Source organism: Condylura cristata, unplaced genomic scaffold (genome assembly GCF_000260355.1).
Source record: "Condylura cristata isolate star-nosed mole 26May11 unplaced genomic scaffold, ConCri1.0 scaffold00052, whole genome shotgun sequence".
Lineage (NCBI taxonomy): Eukaryota > Metazoa > Chordata > Mammalia > Eulipotyphla > Talpidae > Condylura > Condylura cristata.
In genome coordinates this window covers 361688-375879 of record NW_004567153.1, presented here as the reverse complement: position 1 = coordinate 375879, position 14192 = coordinate 361688, and positions in this window count along the sequence as shown.

Below are 14192 nucleotides of genomic sequence, written 5' to 3'. Positions count from 1 at the left end.
AAGCAAGCTGTGTAAAAAACCTGTGTCCGGGCTCTCTCTGGCGGCGCAAGGGGTGAAAGCACCGCATTATGCAGCTCTCCGCAGCCACTGCGGCACGAGTTTGATCCCCGGCCAGGGAGCTGACCCACGTGGCCGGCAGACCGCTCCTGACCCGCCCGCTGCTCCCCTCAACAGCGTGCTTCTTCAATCTGCCTGTTCTGCTCCCCACTCTGTCTCTGGTGAATCTTCTCACCCACCACACCTCTGGCCTGTACCCCAGTTTTGTAAGCATAAATAAATACTAAAAAAACCCAAAAATCCTGTGTCCGATGACAGATGAGTAACTAAAAAAGAGGTGATCTGTAGACATACAAAATACCGCTCAGCTTGAGAAAAAGCGATGAAGTCTTCTAAGGTCTTCTGTCTGGGTGCATGACACAGTACCACTTTTGTAGGAAACTTCTGGTTTTTAAGTAAAACTCCAGCCACCAGTTGGACTCTTTTTTACATCCGCCTTCTTCCCTACCATCATATCTAGGCCCTCAACAAATTTTGTTGGTTTTCCCCAGAATCCATCCACTTTCCTCTAGACTGTGCCATTGCTATTAATCTCTTGGATTGCAAAAGACTTCTGAGTGGGTTCACTGTGTCCCTCTTGCACATACCTACACTCTTTCTTTGTTTTTTCTGCTCCAGCCACACTGGTTCCCTTTACCAAGTCAGGCATTGTACACGGCGTTCCCTTTTCCTGGAATTACTTGGTCTGATGATTCCTTATTCCTCAACGTTAGCTAAAGATTTTTAGAAAGTCCTTCGCAAGCCTTCCAGTTGAACGTATCCTTTTATATTTATCTTCTGAAACATCCTACTGCTGGCTTCACTGCCAACAGCGGGGTATAAAAGTTCCAGTTGCCACACATGAAGCCAACACTTGCTATTTCCAAATTTTTAAAAAGTCAGCCTGGTTTAGTGGTGTTTCATGGTACTCTTTGTTGGTATTTCCTGAGTTATTTATGATTTGGGCGTTTACACATGTTTACCGCCCACCTAGATGTTCCGGTTCCAGGTGGATGCTTATTTTTCTGTTGGGTTGTCTTATTCATTACTATTAGAAGCATATTACATACTTTAAACCCTGTGGGTTATATGTGTTTCAAGTATCCTCTTCCAATGTTTGCCTTTCTTACTCTTTTCAAGATTGCTTTGGGTGAAAAGAAAATTTCAGATTTAAAGTTTTCAAATATTTTCTCTGTCCTTTTACTTACTGATAATTTTTTATTATTCTCAGAGTTTCTGCTGTAAGGGTCTGTAGAAATAAAATCTCAGATGTTTGTTCCCTGAAAAGCTTATTCAATTTTCTTAATTCTTGGAGAAATAATTTGAATAGGGATAGAATTTTAGTATGGAAGTTAGTTTCTTCCAGCATACTGACAAAAAGATTCCATTCTGTTTTGACTCTCATTATTTCTTATTAGAAGTCAGCATTCAGTGTATTTTCTTTCCTTTGATGATGCCTTTCTTTTCTCTCTCTTTTTAAAAGATTTATTTATTTATGCATATAGAACTGGGTTACAGGCCCAAGGTGCAGGATGTGAGAGGATTCACCAGAGACAGAGTGGAGAGCAGAACAGGCAGATCTACTGAAATACATTGCTAAAGGGAGCAGCAGGGAGACAGGAGATGTCTGCTATGCCGTGTGGGTCAGCTGCCTGGCCGGGGATTGAACTCGTGCTGCAATGGTGTGATAGCTTCATAGTGCTGTGCATTAACCCTTTGTGCCGCCAGGGAGGGCCTGTCTTTCTTGCATTTAAAATCTCCTCTTTGATATCTTTGACTTTATTATGATGTGTCAGCATTTTGATATCCTTTTATTTATCCCTGAAAGGACTGGTTGGGCTGTAACAATCTGAATCTTTCAGCAAGTCTGGTAATTTCTCACTCATTATCTTTTGACTATTGCCTCTTCTTCATTCTCTCTCTTACCTCCTACTATACTCTAATGAAACATAACATTACACCTTTTCATTCTCTCTTGTATCTCTGCTTCTGCATCTTGAATAATTTCCTTCACCTTGCCTTCCAGTTAGTAATTTTTTTGTCTGGTTGTACTTATCTGCCCTTCAGCCTATCAAAGGAATTTTTAAGCGCTATTGTTATAATTTTAAAGTCAAGAATAAAACTTTATGAATCTGATTCTAACCAATGTGCATGATCATTTAAAAAACTCCAAAAGAATAAAATATTTATAAAAATACTAAAATACATGTTTTACATTCAGTTTGATAATTTCCATGTTTACAACTCTTTACCTGACCTATTCTGAAGACTGTCTATCATCGTCGTCATAATCCTCGTCATCATCATAATCATCATCGTCATCATAATCATTGTCGTCATCGTCTGTCTGACACAGAGATGTGTCATCCATGTTTCTCTCAAGGCAAGAACTGGTGCCCTTCTGTGGGCAGTGATGAAGTCGATGGGAAGCCTCAGTCTGCCATGGCCCCACCATCCATGTGTGTGTATGCGTGTGTGTGTGTGTTTGTTCTGCTGTTTCTGGTGGTGTCTTGTTCCCTTCCGTGTTTAGACTTCTTGACATTTTACCCAATGAAATTCTTTGACACTTGTATTGAAGTTGGGTTCCTTTTGACCATATGTAAGGTTTCTTCTATCAGTTGCCTGGGGGCGCATGAGCACTTTGGGTTAAATTGTCTGTGTTTTCTCAAACCACAAATGTAGTGTGTATTGGCTGCAAACCCCGGTGAGTGGGGATTTACTTATGAATTCTCAAGATGGGCATGATCTTACTTTCCCATTTCCCCTTGAACTAGGCTATAGACATTCTAGGCCCCACCTTCATGTAACAGTTTTCCACCCTGGGTGGGCTGACGGCTTAATTTCCTGTTTCTCATGCTACTAGGTGGCTCTCCAACAGCAGTGCAGGTCAGCGGAGTTCAAGACAGTTTCGGGATGAAAGCTGGTGGGGAACTCGCTTACTTTTCCATGGTTCCTGGGTTCAGTATTTTACTTTGAAACTGGAAACTCATGGCTGTACGTGTGAAAGTCAGATGGCGTCTGCTTGCTGATTCATTAAATTGTGATTTTCTTTTGTTTCAAATTATCAAGACACCAATATTCACATGAATAAATGCAGAGATCTATTTGTTATTATGCAGAGATTCTTGGCAGCATCCCATGGAGCAAGCAGAGAGGGGTGCACAGAGTGGAAGGCTTCGTGACCAGACAGAGGGTGGAACTAGGCTCTCAGCAAAAGAGAGATTATTTCAAATAAAGTCACCTTTCTTTAGGGGAACCACAGGTGGCCTCTTCATGCACATGACCTTGCTGGTGCCCACGAAATTCCAGAACGTTGGGTCTACTGTTCTAATTTTGGGGGTGCATGCAACTACAGGTTGGTGAGGTGTTGTTCCGTCTTAGGGGCACTTGTCACGATACACTCTTATCTTCGGCCTGTTCTTTCTTTCTTTCTTTTATTTTTTCTAACGATTTTTTAAATCCAAACTTTATTATTATTATTATTTTTTACTTTTCTGAAGGGAGGGCTGGGTCATTTGGGTTTCTAGCCCACCCCACTGATGGAGATAAATGCCTGGAGTCATGTTTAAGTGGAATTTACAGGAGATTGCTGCCGGAGAGCTGATGGGACCCCGACTGAGGGGGTCTGTATTGCTGGCTTGTCAGAAACAATGGGGAGTTGTACGCGGCTAAACAGGAGAAGCAGGGAGCTATTTGTGAGAGGTCCCCAGCTTGAGGAATGTCTCTGAAGAACGCACAAATGCACGCCAAGAAAAATAATTTTTCATGTCCCCTAAGACAGAGTTATTACCAGAAGATGACGTAAAAGACCTGTCAAATAAAAGGCTCCTGCCCCCGCCCCTTCTACTTTATCCCTGGAGGAGCCAGAGAACTGATGCTGATGGCTTCCTTTTCTTTTTGAGTGGGGGCGGGGCTGCTCTTTGAGGGTGAAGGAGTCAAGTAATGGGGTGGTGAGCTGCAGGCAAGTGTAAGAGATAGACAGGAGGGAAGACAAACAGAAGAGAGCCGTCACCTAAGGCCTCCAGGACAAAGCTGGGAAAGGGGAACAAGCTGGAATGAAGGGCTGGGGGCAGAGAATGGAGATATGTTCTGGTAGAACCTGTTATACCTGCTTTTTTAACCTGAGACTACCTAGAACTCACACTCGGATACCCCAAAGTTGGTTGGTTGTAAACAGATGGGGGAAATAGGACGCTGAAGGGTTTTTTAATAGGTGATTTAAGTTCATTTGTATGTTGTTGAATCGATTCTACATAGAAGGGGGTATTGGAGCAAAGGAAGAGACTGGGAATAGTGGGGGGAAAACGCCTGAGCACATGGCAGAACCTGGATCCGGGACACTGGGGAAGGTGCTGAGTCCAGGTGAAGATGAGGGTCCTCTTTGAAATTTGAGCAGGAGGGAAGAAGGGTGAGTTTATATCTGTATGTCTTGTGGCAGAAATTTGAGTGGTTTCTCATCTGAAGCTGTCTTTTTCTCGCCGAGGGAGGGGCAGGGCTGCCTTCTGAAGGAGATGGGGTCAAGTAATGGGGTGACGGGTTTCAGACACGTCTCAGTTTACCTGAGAAATGTTCCAGTCAGTCATTTCCAGGTTGCTCTGCTTAACCAGGTGTGCATGTGAAGGGAGATGGCAGTAAGGGGAGCCTGGGCCCTACAGGCCTGAAGGATGCCACTGGAATCCCGCCGACCAACTTCCCATATACCAAAGAAGTCGGAAAATGGATAGCAGGTTTCACTGGGTCTCTCTGGCAACGTTATGGGTTTTCATGGTTGATGCAGAAGAAAGATGGCAGCGTTTCAGTGATTCCGGTCATCCAAAGGTGTTCGTCTTTGTTGTAACAGACCGGGTTACTGAGCACAAGGACTAAAAAATGAACCTGCACTTAATGTCCATGTCCATGAAAGGCAAAGTCATGCCAAGCAAATGCCATATTGATATTAATGATAAGATAATTAGGTCACAAAAAAATCAAAACACACCAAAATTTCCAAAGCCAGCGAAATAATGGGTCAAACACACTTGGAACCAGAGACCCAGGTAAGTGATTTGGCTCCGTTTCTTGGAACTTCACCAAAATCTTATCTTTGATTTAAAAACGCATATCTGCACTCACCCTGCCTTTCTTGGGTAAATGAGTGAAATTAATACTCTAGAGAGAAATTAGAATACACATAAGAATAAAAAGAGAAAAGCAAATTTAAACCCATGGATTTAGGAATATTTAGTAGACTGGTCCCGTTGTTAGTGTACTGAAGCATTTTGTAATCCCTGCAAGAATGTGTCACTCTTTCTGTGGTTAAGCATTAAAAAGACTTATACCCATTAAATCTTCGGAAGAGTCAGATTAATGTTTGATACCAATAATTTGTTGAAAGGAAGAACAGTGTTCAAATTCATAAATTTACATTTAACAGTTAATGATCTAACTTTTTTACTTAATAGTAAAGCTTATGAAAGTCGTGTGTAAATATTCGAGACGTGTTAAGTGTTTAGAAAACAATCAGTGGGCTATAAAATGTACAAGCAGTTGCGAACCTACTTCCTCTCGACCTGTGGCTCAGATATTGAAGAATTCTGGGCTTGGAAGAGGTTGGCCAGTTGGGGAGCCAAGTAATCTCTTCTGTATAGACAAAGGGATGTTATTGAGCAAATGCATTTGACTACATTTTATTTGAAACAAGTCGTTATTTGAAAGTAGGTACAATTTCTAGTCTCCTACCTGATCCACCTGGATCAAGGTTCTGACCGCACTCGGTTGTTCTGGGGCATGTTGGCAGGCAGGGATGGAGCTCGCTGTTCAGAGCCTGGTGAAAAAATCAGCCTGTCGATGGTCATTCCATGACTTTCTTCTGTCCGTCTTTCTCCTCTCCTTTTTCTTCTTTCCCCTGCCCTTCCCTCCCTCTGCTTACTTTCTTTTCTGGCCGTCAAAGATTTATTGCCTTTCAGTACTTACAGATGATGTTTTCATAGGTCCTAATGAGGTCCCAGCAGTTTTTAACAATAACAGGACATTACTGTTCCAAAGATATATTACGTGTTTTCCCTCATCTTTCTCCCTTGAATGAAATGCTTAGAAGAATGCTAACCCCCAATTCCCTTCCCTTTCCTATGATAAATGGTCCAGACACTTAATAGGGCTAAATACTTCGCTATGACTTTTACAGTCCTCATTTGAATACAATCCTAAAAAGAGGAGCATCTGCGTGCTTTTACCGGGCGTTGTGATAGAAAGTTCTGCCTGTTCACATGCCAAACACCTGTTCAGTGTCAGCCTTGGCACACCTTTTCTGTGCCATTCTAGCTTGCTGAGCATCCCAGTGGGGATCTCTGCACCGTCCCGATTCTCCTGCAGAGCTGGGCAGGTCCCAGGCACCCTTGTCCCCTGTCTCCGTTCTGACAGTCTGCCTCACGCCTGCCTGTGCCACGCTGCCTGGAAAGGTCAGGCTGCGAGCTGAATCTGTGACTCATGAGCACAGAGGTAATTTTTAAAAGAAGAAAACATTTCTCTGGACTGCCTGACTTGGGCACTCCCAGCGCTTGTTCTGTGGTGACAGGGTCGGGAGCCAAGTCTAGAGGTATTTTTTTTTTTCTCTTAAAGGTCAGACAGATTAAATTTAAGCAACAAAGGAAGGAACCAGGATGTTAAGACGGGGCTTTCAGGAAAGTCAGGCACTTTTCTTCTGAGGGATCCCACGGCAGAGAACGCCTGTAGAGAGAGGGGGCTTCGGGGAGGCAAGCCCCTCACCTTCCCCGTAAAAAAAGTCCTGTATTCTGTATTCTATTTTGGTTTAGGGCTAGCTCAGCTCAGCCCTTTCCCTCGGCCCTGAAATTAGCCAGTTATAAAAGGACTGGTTGGGTCTCCGACCCCGCGAAGAAGCCAGCTTGAAAAATCATTCCGGGAAATGCACTGAATCATTTGTTCCAGTCACAGTCAGCCACTGTGCCTCGAGACACAGGGCGTCAGCAAGGTCTCTGGGCAAGCACCCCGCCATCTGCTGTCCAACCGCGGGTCCTTCTTCCCTCTCTGCTTCACCACTCACGCTGTTTAGCATTTGGTTTCTGCTAAGAGGAGACGAGGAGCCCCTTCACAGGCTATCTGCGGACAGCTTTAGCGTCTCCCTTTTCCGGATTCCTGTGGGCGAGACACCACAGAGCTATGAACCGTGATCTGCGATAACCCTCGTTTTCCATCCTCTGCTTTCTGAGCAGCTTGCCTTTGCTCTTCGTACACAGGCGTAATGACCGAAAACGAGTTCCAGGCAAGAGCAGAACCCACAGGCCCCGTGTCCCTGCCCCGCGCGGGTCAGATGCGGCTTCTGCCCTGCCCGGCCATCCGCTCCCCCTCAGCCCTGGCTTGTGGGCCCTGCCCAGTCCCCCTTCTGGCCCGCGAGGCAGTGCTGCTGTTTATAGCTCCAGTTCCCCGGCCTTCCGTGTTAGGTAGTTGTTTGTCCCTCTATTTTTTTTTTTTCCAAACAAGCAGTCTGTCCCCAAAAAAAGATCAAGTGGAAAACTTTATAAATACTCCAAATGGTGGAAACAGGAAGTGGAATAAAAATGACAGAGCAATGCAGCGAAAACATGCCGGCCTTTTTCCTTCTGCAAATGCATACTCTACATTTCTGAGAGAGGCTGAGCCTAAAGCTAAAGAAACAACTCACAGTGCCTGGGAGGGCTGTGGAGATTGTGAGGAGACGCTCCCTCGGGTGTGTGGGGCATGGCGTCGAGATCACAGACACCTGTGGAAAATAGACATCGTCTCTAGTGTGGATGGGTAAAGGGATGCCTGGCTGTCTGTGGCTGTTGGAATGTGTGCATCAGTCATATTCATGGCTGCCATCCCACGATCAATGGTCTGGTCGCAAAGACTTCCCCGGGTTCTTCCTGTTAACTTTCTTCATGCAATGACAGTGACTAACATTTTTATCACACGTAATACGCCTAGGCACTTGCCTCACAAGTACCGACTCATGTAATCCTCCTGACCGCCCTCAGAGGATTGTCCATCACCCCCATTCCATAGCAGAGGCCACAGCAACACAGGCACTGCCGACTTTCTGCAGGGCATATCATGTTCATAACTAACTAGCTAGCTTACTAACTAACCTACTAACTAGCTCAATCACATAAAGCTGAGTGTGCAGCCTAGGTAGATGGGCTTCAGCATACTAGTATCCCTTCATGGATTAATGATCCAAAAAGCAACCAAAACTGAACATATGAAACCTTTTCATCGGCATTATTTGAACTTTATCAATGAGTGGACAATGTAATTACAATGGGATTATTGGACCTACATAGTAAAAGAAGAAATGATAGCCAGCTACATGTGTCTTCCTGACTGTGAGGCCTGGTAGGTTTCATCCAGGAGGAAGAGGGAAGATGGGGACAGATGAGGAGGAGGCCCTGTGATGATAGAGGCAGGGCTGATATGGTGGGGCCACAAGCCAAGGCAAGCTGGCAGCCATCCGTGATGGGAACCTCCCATAAAGGGAGACAGGACTTCCCATAGACTCTGGAGGGGGTGCAGGCCTGCTTACTTCCTGGTTTCAGCCCAAGGATGCTCATTTCAGACTTCTGACACCCTGCGTGTGATCGCCACAATTCTTTCTCTTAATCAAAACTGTATCTTTCCAACACAGAGAAGTGAGCAAAGGAGGATGTAATTCTGTTTGATGGTAGTCTAAATCAGAAATTCTCAAACTGTTTGTCTTGATTCCCCTTTTTATCTAAAAAGTGATAAGAGTAGTGGTATATCTACATTAGAAATTAAGACTCAGCAACATCTAAAACGTGTCTTAATAGGTGTAAAATAAAAATTGTCAATTCATACTGACATAAATAGCACTTAATGATAAATGACAATATGATGGTTAGTGAGTAGGCTGTCATTATATTTCAGTTTTGTTAATCTCTCTGCTATTCACCTTAATAGAAGACAGTTGGATTCTCTTACTTGCTTTATATTTAAGCTTTGGTAAAATATTGCTTTGATTGAAATGTGCACAGAAAATCTGGACTTATATACAAATGGCATTGCAAAGAGAGGAAGATTTTAATAGAGGTTTGGATAATTATAGATATTTTTGAACCTTCATAAAAAATAGGTAATTGCTTAAGGGTAATTGGTACATGGAACCCAAAACTATCAGTGTTACTCTGATACATTAAACCCAATTATATAGATTAAACGTTGAATAGGTCTTCTACCCATGAATGATTTCTGCTTATTTTTAAATGTGCTGAAATGCCCCCAACATCATACTTACTATCATCTCCACACTTTAAGTGATATAGTTCAGCTCTGTTCAGGGCTTTCACATTACCATACATATTTCACTGTCCCCAAAATCCCCTCTCCCCAGGCAACCACTGGTCTCTTTATAATTTGCCTTTTCTAAAATGCCATATAAACTGGAAATACAACAGGTAGCCTTTCCAGGTTGGGATCTTTCATTCAATTAAATGCACTTAACATTCCTCTTTTATCGTTTCATGACTTGATACCTCATTTCTTTTCACTGCTGAGTAGTATTCCCTTTCCTGCATGTACCACAGTTTATTTAGCCACTCAACTCCTGAAGGACGTTTGAGTTGTTTCCAAGCTTTGGCAATTAGGGATAAGACTGGCATAAACAACGTGTGTAGGTTTTGGAGTGAATATATGTCTCCAACAACTTTGCAAATATACCAAGGAGCATATTGTTGGGTGACATGATCAGAGTAAGAAATAAGTGGAGGAGAATTAAGTTTCTTGAGAGTTAAATATAATTGATAATGTGCTTTTATTACAGAAGTGTGACTGAGCCAGAAAGAAGCAAAGGAGTTAGGAATATGTGCCTAAAAAAGTGATTCACCACTGAATTTAAATGGGCTATTAAAGGATCTCACTTATGGGTGGGTCAGGAACACATTGAGTCAAAAGAGTGGCTGGACCACTGAGATGGAAGCATTGTGGTAGTCAGGCAACAGGGAGGCTGAGTAATAATAATGTAGTGATGAAAAATGGTGACAGAGAGAAAAACTTTTTTTTTTAACATTTATTTGTGCATACAGAACTGGGGTACAGTCAGAGGTGCAGGGGTGGTGAGAGGCTTCGCCAGAGACAGCGCGGGGAGCAGAACAGCCAGACCGACAGAGCACACTGCTGAGGGGAGCGGCGGGCGGGTCAGGAGGGGTCTGCCGCGCCATGGGGTCACCTCCGGGGCAGGCGGGGATCGAACTCGCATTGAAGTCGCCATGGCTTGGTTTAGCTTCGCACGGCAGCGCTCCAAACCCGCTGCACCACCAGGGAGGGTCTCGAGAGAAAAACTTTTAATGTTACTGGAAACTGTACTTTGCTTAAGACTAGATGAATGCTTCAGGAAACGGACCTTCAGCACATCTCACAGGGAGTGATGAAAGGAAGGGATGGACTGTCAGGTCCCCAAAAATTACTTATCGATCATCTACTTTATAGCAGTTGTGTACTGGACCTTTGGGGAATTTCTAATTTAGTTAGGTCAATAAAATTTTCTATGAATTTCTAGTCAGACTGAAGTAGATAAAAATAGGTGTGTGGGCTCGTAGTACCGTCCGTGTATAGAGAAGGAAGCTGCATGGGCAAAAGTGGTGTGCAGGGTGGGTTCTTCTAAGGGGGAATGCTTTTTCGTCCTGGACTTACGGTTCTCATGATTTTTGCAGCTACCCTTTGTCTGGCACGTGTGTGCGTGTGTTTGAACCCCCCTACAGGAGTTGTGACCCTCACATTTCTGAGTAGATTTACCAAGACAATGAAATAGGCAATTTAAAATCAAGTGTCCTGGCTCTTTCAGGACCTGTGGCCAGTGTTTAGTATGAAACTAAAAATCACGGTGAGCCAGCGCCTGCTCAGACGTGCCCACGAGGGTCTGGGCTGTCTGGAAGTGGGGCGTCCTAGGACGCTGCCCCCACCCTGACATGGACACAGGTCAACAGACCCGCAGCCCCCTTATCTCAACGGACCCCGCAACTCCCTTATCTATCTCCAGTTCCATAAATCCCTGGGTCACAGGCAAAACACAAGTCCTTGTTTTTCATAAAGTTTTTTTTTTTCAGACTGGTATTCCAACCTTCATCTGTTATTGATGTGTGAAACCATGGAGCAAATGAGCATATTTATCATTATGTTTAACCTGATGTGGAGAAGAGACACATTCATGTGCTCCCTCTGGGGCAGACAGCCGGAAAGGGCCTTTTTCTCTTTGTGTTCATTCCTTTTCAACTTGTCCTGTATTTCTTATCAGTGTCTGCCAGCCCAGAGGATTGATGACCCCGAATTCACCCTCATCACCACCTCTGCCTAAATTATTTATCTAGCAAATTTGTATTAATAATTTTTAAGCTAGATAGGCAGGGGTTCCCCCACCCCTCATCTCCTTGGAAAGATCTCTGAGGGAACAGGAGGAGACCTGGAAAAACGCCAGTAAACGCTGTTGACTTTGTGTTTATACTTGAGTCATGCCCAGGGCGATGGGTTGGACGGGGGGGCGGGAAAGTGGATGAGACGCATGAAGACAGAAACTTGGGTCCAGACCCAAAGTCACATTATCTGGCAGTTTCCTTGATCCTTTCCTTGAGGTAAGGCCTCACTTTGTTTCGGGCAGACTCAGGCCAAGCTTGCGGTTAGATTCTGTCCGTCAAGGGGCCTAGGAAGAAGGAGAGGTGACTGGTGTCTCCAACCCCGGCCCGTCAGGCGTGGTTCTGCATGTGATGTAAACTCTTTTCTCATACATCCTTGGCTGTCTCCTAGAGCAACCTTCTTCTAGCCAGTAAAAACCGAAGCAGGTACAAAGAAAAACACACATGTGCTTCCTTGATTGAACTCCCTTTCTTTTCACATTATCCCTGGGACATTTGAAGTGGCTCGTCTTCCTGCCTGAACATACTTCTTGGGCAAAAATAGTTGTGTTGATCCAGAGCTGCTCCCAGGCTAGGGGAGACATGCCTCATTCCTTCCTGCGTCAAAAATGCAGATATAGTTAGGCCCTCCCTAGTGGCGCAGCGGGTCAGAGCGCAGCACCAAGAAGCTAAAGCCACTTTCGCATGAGTTCGATCCCCATCCCAGAAGTGACCCACAGGGCGTGGCAGACCTCTCCTGACCCGCCCGCTGCTCCCCTCAGCAGTGTGCTTCGTCGATCTGCCTGTTCTGCTCCCCGCTCTGTCTCTGGTGAAGCCTCTCGCCGCCCCTGCACCTCTGGCCTGTACCCCAGCTCTGTATGCACAGATAAATCTTTTTTAAAAATGACACAGTTAAAAACAAGCCATCAATATATGAAATCTGGGGGGTAGTTAAAAGGGCAAAGTGTATTTGTGTCAGATCAAAGAATTGCAACTTGGGGTTTACAGATTCAGGTGGAAAATCTAAAATGTGTCTAGACAAAGCCAGGGGCTTGTATGGGAAGAAAAGAGGAAGATGTGATAAGTGGTTAAAAAAAAAAACCAGTTGATTATTGTTAAGAAGCTTAAACTATTCTTGGCTACACATCATTGGTTACTGGTTTTCTAAGAAGAATGAAAAGGCGACTTGACTGGTTCTATCCTTCAGCTTAAAGCCCTTAATTATTAGTTGTATTTGGATGAATTCTCAAACAATTGTTTGCTGGATGATTTATTAAAAACAATTGTTTTGGGCCCAATCCAAGGGGTTTTGGCTCAGTTTAAAGAGACAGACAATAAATTCAATTTCCCTCCCAGGCTCCATTTATAAAAATGGCTTCACAGATGTCAACGTTCACAGCACCGCTTCGACCTTGTGTTACGAGCTCTTCAAGGAGAGTGGCTTTTGTCTTCTGCCAATTCATCTTTTAGCCAGCTCTTTAGATTTTAATACACTTGGAAATAGGCTCAAAATATTTGCTGATAAGACCACAAACGCCTCATTAAGTGACATTAAGTTTCAGCTCTTGCAGGAGGTTTGTTGCAAAGTTGTCCATGATGTTGAGGGCATATAAGATTTGTGCAAGAATATCCCTGGCAGCATTGATGCCAGGTGCCGTGATCTGGAAACACTTGAGTGACAGAACAATGGACATGTATACTGTGTGTTCTCTCAGTATATGTCAGTGGAAGGGGACGGATTTTGGCCACAGGTAACAGCCGCACATGCCCTTACTCGACAATCCTATTTATATGACGTTTGGAACTGGCAAAACCAGCCTGGTGATAGAGGCCAAGGACAGAGCTTACTTCTGCTGTATGAGTGGGAACTGGCGAAGAGTAAGAAGCATCTAGAAGGGTCTAAAAAGTGTGCATCTATGCCATATCTTGATCGGCTGAGGGTTACGTGGACTAGCTGCATATGTAGAAGTTGGTTAATCGTTACGTGGAAGATGTGAGCATTTTGTGTCATGCCAGTGCTACCCCATCGGATTGTGCACAAGAAAAAGGTGAGGGGCCCTCCTGTGGCGCCAGGGCTGTTAAAGCGCAGCGCTGTGAAGCCGCCGCAGCCACTGCGGCACGAGTTCGATCCCCGGCCAGGGCGTGACCCACAGGGCGCGGCTGACCCCTCCTGTCTCCCCGCTGCCCCCTCAGCGGTGTGTTTCAGTCCATCTGCCTGTTCTGCTCCCCGCGCTGTCTCTGCTGAATCCTCTCACCCCAGCACCTCTGGTCTGTACCCCAGTTCTTGTAAGCATACATAAATAAAATCTTAAAAAAGAGCAAGGTGAGTCGTAGGAGTGCCTTTGGCCTCCAGGGCTACTGGTGCAGTAAGAAACCAATGCAGAAAGGGTCACCTGCCCGTTCTAAGCGCCGCCACCGGGTGGTGACAGGACAGATGGGCCGGGGGAGGAGGGAAGGCGGAGATGCCCCCACCGGCCGCCTGGAAAGAGGCGGGCGGCACTGCAGGGGCGGGACAGCGCAGCGCCCTGGTGGGGGTGAAGCCGCGCTGCCCAGGTCGCTCCAGGAGGCCACAGTCCGGCTCTGAGTCCGGCTTTTCTATTTTTTGAGGTCCCACAAGTTTGGGCGCGAGCCCACTGGACCCCACCCTCCAGATGTCCTGCGGACGGCTCAAATGAACGTCCCGAGGTGGACGTAAGCGCCTCCCTCTCCTCCCCGACTTGCTTTGCTGTTCATTTTCCTCATCCAGCATTTGAATTCGTTCTTGTCTCTTCTCCCAGGCCCGGTTAGACGACCTCAGTGAGA